This window comes from Thamnophis sirtalis, unplaced genomic scaffold (genome assembly GCF_051295495.1).
Source record: "Thamnophis sirtalis isolate CommonGarterSnake01/CBP01778 unplaced genomic scaffold, rThaSir2_p1.2 scaffold_5, whole genome shotgun sequence".
NCBI lineage: Eukaryota > Metazoa > Chordata > Lepidosauria > Squamata > Natricidae > Thamnophis > Thamnophis sirtalis.
The window spans coordinates 74,284,950-74,294,761 of record NW_028261385.1 but is presented as its reverse complement, the minus strand read 5'-3'; the positions used below and the strand labels follow the sequence as shown (position 1 = coordinate 74,294,761).

General features: G+C 39.4%; 1 pseudogene; it reads left to right on the top strand.

Annotated features, from left to right (window-relative positions):
- Window positions 1-2,276: 2,276 nt before the first annotated feature.
- On the top strand, window positions 2,277-5,357 carry LOC148045429 (uncharacterized; annotated as a pseudogene).
- Window positions 5,358-9,812: the final 4,455 nt, after the last annotated feature.

Genomic DNA, 9,812 nt, shown 5'->3' with positions numbered 1-9,812 from the left:
GGTTACCTCCTGACCTTTTTTTGAAAAAAAAAGTGAATATCTCCAAGGGTTACCTATGTTTTCCACCCACTTGAGAAAGAGGGCTTCACCCCCAGATCTCAGGCAGCCTTGCCACATCTGAGAACACAGACATAAAGACGGGCAAGTCGGTTGAAAACCTACAACAGTAACTTCACCCAGATTAAAAAAAAGAATTGGCAAACAACATTCCAAAATATTCCATAAAACTCTAACTTCATTAATGCATTATAAAGGAGACTGGGGCAATTCTAATAATCTCTATTTACTCCAGGCTAGAATTAAAAATACTTTACTGCCAGATTTTGAGCCAGTTTTCTGTGATAAATAAAGATTCCAACCACTCTACTTTTATTTGTTATATGTTTTAATTGTTGTACATTTTTATTTTAGCAGTGCTGATAAAAACCTGATGTTACTTGGGTTTATTTATTCATTCATTCTGTTTATATAGCTGCCAATCTTTGCCAAATAACTCTAGGCGGTTTACAATGCTAAAAACTATAAAGCTGTTAAAATGATTAAAAACAAAAAAGTCCGAAAAATAAATACGTACAGCAGCTGAGATACGTAAGTATCCAAGAGTAAAGCCAAGAAACAGCGTCCTTAATGCATTCCAAGCCCCAGACCCACAGGCACCGCCAAATTTTTAAAGCCTTACAAAAAACCAACAGGGTTTAGGGCCTTTCTAGTCTCCAAGGGGAGAATTTTACACAAGGCAGGGGCTACAGCAGAGAGGAATGGGATAACTTGCTGCAACTCGCCATGGCCAATTAGCTGTGGAACAATTTAACAATCCTATTTAATTACTTAAATAAAATATTTTAATTTTTGTCACTCACATTTCATCCTGTCTCTCCTTTTTGAATTCTTTCTTTAATGATTCTATTCCACCCTTTTCTGATATTAGTGTAACTCTTATCCTGCAGCCAGTTGGTCTGCAGTGAGCTGGCCAGGGGTGAATTCTCCTGCAGTGAGTTGGTCTTAGTGAGTTGGCCACTGCAAATTGGCCATGGTAAGTTGGCTCATCTTGTAGATCCCACCAGTCAACATTCTTTGGCTGATGAGATCTACAGTGTGGTCAATCTGCTAGACTGAATTGGATGGGTAGGCAATCTTGGAAAAAGATGATCCCTCAAGTAACCAAGTTCCAAGCCATGTTGGCTTTAAATTCTGACAAGGTAGCCACATAGACTGAAAAAAAATACCATTGAGGAAAAGGGCAAGAGAGCATCATTAAGAGTTTTCATCCCGACTTGTTGATCAGAAAGGTTGACAGGTCAGCGGTTTGAATCCCTAGTGCCGCATAACGGAGTGAGCTCCTGTTACTTGTTCCAGCTTCTGCCAACTTAGCAGTTCGAAAGTATGTAAAAATGCAAGTAGAAAAATGGGGACCACCTTTGGTGGGAAGGTAATAGCGTTCCGTGTGCCTTCGGCATTTAGTCATACCGGCCACATGACCATGGAGATATCTTCGGACAGCACTGGCTCTTGGGCTTTGAAATGGAGATGAGCACCACCCCCTAGAGTCAGGAACGACTAGCACATATATGTGAGGGGAACCTTTCCCTTTATCTTTTAAACAGGATAGGATGCATTATCACTATGTCTGTAATCCTTGGCACAAAAATTCCCTTTGATGTTTCAAAGACTATTGAAATGGCTGTTCTAATCAAGTCTTTTAATTACCTGTATCAAAGCTAGCTTTTCATGATTTTCATGTTTTAATCAGAATTGCATGGTACATCTTTTCGTGGACGGCATTCATTCAGGTCTGAGGATGAGGGATGCAGAGTTAAATAAAGTTCACCAAGAAATGCAGCATAGACATGAAGCTTGAATTCACAATGGGCAAAAGCAGCTAAGGAAGTTTGCAAGTACAATGCCAATGCACAGTGTCATTTTGTTAGGTGGGGAGAAATGCTGGCTGTTGCTATGTTCATGGGCCCTGGCAGTGTTGGCAGAAGGAGTCAAGCAAGGAGGCACCGAATGACCTGCGGTGACTTGTGTTGACTGTGGTTTGCTAAGTGCCATTTAAGAAGCTCTTAACTGATTTTGCAGCAATGGGTTACAAGTTCCATTGTGACTTCTCCCTCTGTGATTTGCAGGGATCAGCCGCCTGAGCCCCCCCCCCCACTCTTTTTATTGGCTTTTAATGGTCTTTAATTTAAAAAATAAATAACTACATTTCAGGAAGTGAGAAGTGGGCATAGTTTCAAACAGAGGCACCACCTCCAGCATAGTCTGTACTTGCAAGGATGCCTCTGGACCCCCTCAGGCCCCTCGAGCATTTACCGAAATGCAAAGGTAAATTGCGCTGTACTTGGAAGATAAATCGGCATGACAGAAAGGTCCCTGCTTGCTTTTGGATAAATAAGCAGCAATGTGGAGAGGTTCTGGTTGCTTTTCATCAGCATGACAAAAAATAACATTGTGACAGTGCACAGGTTCTGCCCCTTAGAGCCATAGTGCAACATCACAACATAGGTAGCAAAGCAGTCATGCTTCTATTGCAACCCAGGGTGTGTCTCTATGATCCTCCCAGCCGGTCTTCCCACACAGTAAGTCGATATTTTATGGCTAGTTGTAGCACTCTGGCAGCTGTTTTAAGGGAATATCTCTTACATCTTCTCAGATGTCCAAGTGTGTCAGATGATTCAGGTTTCAACTTCCAATGGAACCTGGCCGCAGCCATCTCTCTGTTCCTCAGTGGCCACACCAGGGGGGGGGGATTGGAATGCCTTGTTAGACATAACAAAGAGAACCAAGGTCATCTGCATTGGCAACAGATAAGGTTGGGAAAGGAGTGCCTGAAGAGCCCACCAATTAACACAATTGGCCAACATGACCTGTGACACTTGGGGATGGGGTTATTTCCTAGTTTAATTATACTGAAACCATAGAAAAGATTTAGATTTGGTTTTCCATTGAAGCTGTGCCAATATGATGTACTCCTTAAAGAAAACCTTTGAGAAGTCTCAGGGTTCTGATTTGCTTGAATTCGTTAGTTGGAGCTTTGACATCAGGAAGAAGTCCACCTCTGGCACACAGATGTGGCAGGCAACAATACTGTGACTAAGGTAAATGTTCCCCTCACATATATGTGCTAGTCGTTCCTGACTTTAGTTCCTGACTTTAGTGGTCACCTTCATTTCAAAGCTGAAGAACGAGCGCTGTCTGAAGGCGTCTCCATTGTCATGTGGCCGGCATGACTAAATGTTGAAGGTGCATGGAACACTGTTATCTTCCCACCAAAGTTGGTCCCTATTTTTCCACTTGAATTTTTACATGCTTTCAAACTGCTAGGCTGGCAGTAGCTGGGACAAGTAACAGGAACTCACTCAGTTATGCGGCGCTAGGGATTCGAACTGCTGAACTGCCAACTTTTCTGAACAACAAGCTCAGCGTCTTAACCACTGAGCCACCATGTTACAATAATATTGTGACTAGACAGATTTTTTTTAAAAAAAATTAACGCAAGGAAAGTAAGAAAGGAGAAAAGTGGAAGAGAGGAGGGAATTTAGATGGTGACTACAATAAATGCAAATTATCAAATTTAGGCTTTGTCTCAGCCAAATGTCTCTGAACAGCATTCTGGCAAAGATAAGCTAAATATTCCTGAGAGGGAATGTGTACATATGTTTGGATTTTTTATTTTCATTTGACCCATTGTTTGCTAACTCTAACCCTGCATTTGCCTGTGGAGAGTTTATTCCTGCTTTAGTTTGGGTAACTTGCTTTCAGCTTTGTGAGTAAAAAAAAAAAATCACAAATTAATTAGAATGCCTTCATTTGTTTGGGGTGATTAATAATACACAAGGAAATCAGGTTTTACATAATTCATCAAGCTGACACAAACCAGCAGTCGTGAGTTCCATTGAATAAAAAGCTAGTTATTTCGTGGCACTTTTTTTAAAAAAAGATCAGCCTTGCATTCAATCCTTGAATTCTTTAAGATGTGGCCTCGGAGTCATACTAATTCCACTTGCAATTTACTAAACTCATTTCCAGGTAGAAAAAAAATAGCAAACTAAGTAGAAAGAGTTCCTTTTAATGCAAAATAAGGAGAAATACTTGACTGAAGCTGCCCAAATTCCAAACCTAAAGACATTATCATGTAGTTAAATATGTACACTATATTCTCAATGCCAGTATACTGCCCCACAAAATGTTCATTATATGATAAATTATGGTTTCCCTCTATAATTTTGTGATATGCATTTGTGGTGTGCTTAGACGTGTACGTATGAAAATGGAGTACATGGGACTCCTACAAAGCAGGTCATAAATGCAGAAGGGTTGCTCTGGGATATACCTATTTGAAGACATGAGAAAATACAAGAATACAGAATAAGAGTTGGAAGGGATCTTGGAGGTCTTCTAGTCCAACCCCCTGCTTAAGCAGGAAAACATACAGCACTTCAGACAAATGGATATCCAACTTCTTCTTAAAAACTTTCAGTTTTGGAGCATTCACAACTTCTGGAAGCAAGTTGTTCCACTAATAAATTGTTCTAACTGTCAAGAAATTTCTCCTTGGTTCTAAGCTTTTCTCCTTGATTAGTTTCCACACATTGCTCCTGCCCTCAGGTGCTTTGGAGGATAGATTGACTCCCTCTTCTTTGTGGCAATCCCTGAGATATTAAAACACTACTATCATGTCTCCCCTAGTCCTTTTTTTTCATTAAACTAGACATACCAATTCCTGCAACCGTTCTTCATATGTTTTAGCCTCCATTCTCCTTATCATCTTTGTTGCTCTTCTATGCACTCTTTCTAGAGTCTCCACATCTTTTTTACATTGTGGTGACCAAAACTGAATGCAGTATACCAAGTGTGGCCTTACCAAGGCATTATAAAGTGTTATTTACACTTCATGTGATCTTGATTCTATCCCTCTGTTTATGCAGCTTAAAACTGTGTTGGCTTTTTTGGCAGCTGCTGCACACTGCTGGCTCATATTTAAATGGTTGTCCACTAGGACTCCAAGATCACTATCACAGTTACTACTATTGAGCAAGGTACCACCTATACTGTACCTATGCATTTCGTTTTTGTTCCCTAAATGTAGAATCTTACTCTTTTCATCATTGAATTTCATTTTATTAGATAGCACCCAATGTTCAAGTCTGTCAAGATCCTTCTGTATCTTAAATCTATCTTCCAGAGCTATTCCTGCTAGCTTGGTGTCTCAAAATTTGATGAGTTCCCCATCTATCCCCTTGTCTAAGTCATTGATGAAGTTGTAGAAGAGTACTGGGCATAAAACAGAGCCTTTAGGTACTCCACTGCATACTTCCCTCCATGTAGATGCAATTCCATTGAGGACTACACGTTGAGTGTGGTTGGTCAGCCAGTTATGAATCCATCTGAGGGTGATGCTGTCTACCCCACATTTTTCTATTTTATCTAGTAGTAGGTTATGCTCTACTTTAGCCTTACTGAAGTCCAAGTAATTATATTGACAGTATTCCTCTGGTCCACTAATTTTGTCACTTTGTCAAAGAATGCAATAAGATTAGTCTGGCATGATCTGTTTTTGACAAACCCATGTTGTTGTTTTTTGGTTTGCTATTAGAAATGTCCCCTCTCCAAAAGAGATCGAAACTAGGTTCCCAAACCTTATTGGAAGTTATAACTGTGAATGGGGGAAAAGTTGCCACATACGATAATAACCTGATTGATTTTTCTGGAATTTTACATTTACCACAGTGGTTAGATTTTGAGTTGCATGCATGAGACTGGCTGACTGTCTGACTGACGATTTTGATTCAATTATCAATAAAGCTTGTAAACCTACGTTCATTTCCGCACATCCTGAATCTCTGGATTCAGAACAACAAATATCACCTGAGATGTTACAAAGTCCCTTTTTTATGATGAAGCATAAAAGCAGTTTCAAGTTGGATATGGCTGTCACACCACCAACAAAAAGTTTTGATTTTTAAAAAATATGACATATGTGGTTTTTTTTAAAAAAATATGACACATAAACTGGTACCTCCTAGGTCAGTGTTTCTCAACCTTGGCAACTTTAAGTCCTGTGGACTTCAACTCCCAGAATCCCCAGCCAGCTCTCGCTCTCGCTGGCTGGGGAATTCTGGGAGTTGAAGTCCACAAGACTTAAAGTCGCTAAGGTTGAGAAACACTGTTCTAGGTGTTCTGGCCATCATCTCCCATAATTCCTTGCTCTCCTTTCCTTAAGTCCACATGCAGGATTAAAAAGTAAAATAATACTGGAGAGTGGGGAGGTGGTTTGCTTATTTTCATCCCTTAATAACACCGTTCATGTCCTTAGATTCTGGTCACTGCATTTATTTTACTTCATTGGTACTTGCAACATCTTGGGTTTCAAACTTAATTTTTAATATTCTTACATGCTTATTCCCCAGCTCTTTCAAGACCAGTCATGTCATACATTAAATAAAAAAGATACCTTATCATGCTGCTTAATGTGAAACCATGCTGTTTGCCCTTGGTTACAGACTTTCAAAAACTTTTATGTCACTTAGCGGCATCTGCTTGAAAGCTGATCCAAAGGCCTTTTGAAAAATGGTTGAAGGACACCGAAATCCCATTAAATACTGAAATGCCATTACAGAATATGTTTTACTTCTAATATTCAATAATTTTGTAGTTTAGGCCCGAGCTCCTCTATTGCTGGTTGTTTAGTTATCTTTTTTTTAAAAAGTAATTATTTTTCCATTACATTTCTGGAAATAGAAATTGGGTTTTGGAGAAGAAAATGACTTCAGACTTTCCTTGGCATGTCCACCATTTCTCCTGTTTCTTGCTGGTCAAAGTCATTCAAACTTACGTTTCTAGTATGTTATTCTTTAACTCATTGCAATATTGCCTGTTATTGTAGATGTATCCAGTCTGACATAGTTTTTCCATAATGTCTATGATAAAACATCTATAAAATGTTTCAGTCCTCTGGGTAACTTGTGTGTTGTCTTTCTGCTTGGTGGATCTAGACTTGTATTATATTAGTTGAAGCCTCTTTTACTACAGGTAGTCCTCAGGTTACAACAGCTCATTTAATGACCTGTTCAAAGTTACAAGGCACTGAAGAAAGTGACCTATGACCATTTTTCACACTTACAATCATTGCAGCTATCCCCATGATCACATGATCAAAATTCAGGTGCTAGGCAACTGACTCACATTTATGACCATCCCAGGGCCATGTGATCACCTTTTGTGACTTTCTTTTTTTAAAATATTTTTTTAATTTCCATTTTCATAACATACAATCACATGTATACTATACATAGCCAGTATCATATAGTATTAAATAATAATTACATCAGTTCCTCTTGTCAACAATGCCCAGAAAAATAAAAACCCATTATAGCTCTTCTACTCTCCATACACCTCTTTCTTCTACCTCTCTCCAACTTCCTATCTTCCCTCCATCATCCTTTCCTATTCTACTTCCCCTTCCTTTCTCCTTCCCCTCTCGCTACATTCCACTCCTCCTTTTGTGACTTTCTAACAAGCAAAGTCAGTAGGGAAAGCCAGATTCACTTAACAACCATGTTACTATCTTAACAACTGCAATGATTCACTTAGCAACTGTGGCAAGAAAGGTCATAAAGTGGGGCAAAACTCACTTAACAAATGTTTCACTAAGCAACAAAATGTTTAGCCTCAATCGTGGTCGTAAGTCAAGGACTAACTGTACTAATATTTGTTAGCCTAGTAAAAATCTTTGCTATGAAACTTGCTTTTTCAAATCTGCCATCGTCAAACAAAATTGTCCCTTTCTTTCTTAGTAACTTGCAAACACTTTTGCTTTTGAAAAGCTGAGTTGTTTCCGGATCACTTTTAATTCATGTGCCTTTCAAACAGATATTTTTCTCTCTCAATTCTGCTATCAAATCCTGCAGGGAAGTTGTCAGTCTGTATTTAAGACTTTACATTGCAAATAATCCAAATTTGCTCTAAGGAAAACCTGAAGGTGGGAACGAAGATAATGCAGTCCCACAAATCTCACATTCCCAGGAAATCCAAAGAAATTCTTTTCAAATAAACTAACTCAGGGCAGTTTTAGAGGTTGAATTATTTCCTCCAAATTTGCACTTTTTAATGATTCTGATACTTTCTACTCTATTCGGGCACTTTAAGAGTTGGAGATGGGGTCTAGTTCAAGGTGTCAGTGGTAAGCGGGAAGAAGACAGAGCTCAATGTTTATTTGAAAGATATGGTACTTCAGGCAACTCTTTTGCCAAGATAATTGATGGAAGAAAAGAAAGTTGACTTGGGTAGCCAGAAAGCACGATACAATGCAGCAGTCTTAAGAGTTGACTGCATTAAAGCTCAGCTTCTGATTAAATAAAAACTCTTCTGAAAACATTCAGCCAAACATTCCAACTGCTGTTTTAGCAGATAACAAAGCCACCAGCACAACTGAAGAAGCTTCTTGAATGAAAAACAAAACATTTTCAAAGAAAAAAATCAAGAATGTCCAACTAAGTTGCCTTTTGGAAAAGCACCTTTGGCACAACCATGACCTGGTTGTCTGGTAAGAATCTCCATAGGCAGGTAATACAACATTACTTAGCCCTGTCTATACCCCTGGCTGACACTTAATCTGCAGTAGTGAAGAGAATGGCCTCCCTACATCAGCACTCAAAGCAACATGTTGGTCTCTTGATGGAGTGAGATGTGATTTCCAGATTTCCCAGCCAAAAGGGTAGGCGGGGAGGGGTTTGTAGAAGAGTGTCCAACACAACTGATGCTTCCATAGAGGGGAAAGGCTGAGCTATACTTTCTAAACTCAGATACACTTACTCCTTATTTAATTACTGATTGCATAAAGATCATTCAAAGTTACAATGCTCCCCCACCCCCAAATCTACTTACCACCCAATTCTGGAGTTCTGATGCCTGCACCCATCCACACCTATGGTCATATGACCATGTTTTGGGTGTTTGGCAATCAGCTCAATTTAGTAGCCCATTGCAGTGTTCTGCAGTCTCATTTATGCTCTTTTTGCCATTTTACAGCGTTTTCAGCCAGTTACTGGCAAAAAAAAACAAAAAACACCCTCCCGTAGGAATACATTGATTTGCTTTTCAAGTGCTGCTGCAAAAAAAGTTGTAAAATCAGGTCATGTGGGTGCCTTAACTTGCAACAAAAACCATGGGCTCCATTATGGTTGTAAGTCAAGGACTACCTGCATCTGTTGAACAAGAACTTTCTGACAATCAGTATCCTTTACAATAATAGTGTGTTTCAATTTTATTGAAATCTTAAAGTGCAAGTAGCAGGAATACTGGAGATTACCCGCTTTTTAAAAATCATGTTGCATCTACTGACTGCATGTGTTCCTGCGTTAAATTCTCAGCTCCCTTCCAGAAATCCACCCTTGATTCCGTTTCTTCTCTATATTACATAGGCAGAATTAAAGAGGCTTTTTGCAAACAGGCAGGATAAAAGTGATTTCATTTCATTCCATTTATTTCATTCCCATGCATGTTTCTGGTCAATCAGGTACAGTGCTCAGGGCCACTAGTACCAACTGAAATGCAAATATAAATTAAAAAGTTTGCACCCGCGCACACAAACACACGCACACTAGACACTAGCATGAATGAACAATTAAAATACTGCCAAAGAAAATGAGTTTTGAGCATTCTGTTTAAGGGAGGGAGAGCAGAGGGAACTCCTCAGGGAGGGCACTCCATGGCCTGGAGTAATACACGGTAAAATCCTCTCTTGCGTGCCAATTAAATGCTCCCCTGAGTGCAGAGGCATCTTTAGAAGGGCATCTCTAGCTTCCTAGTTT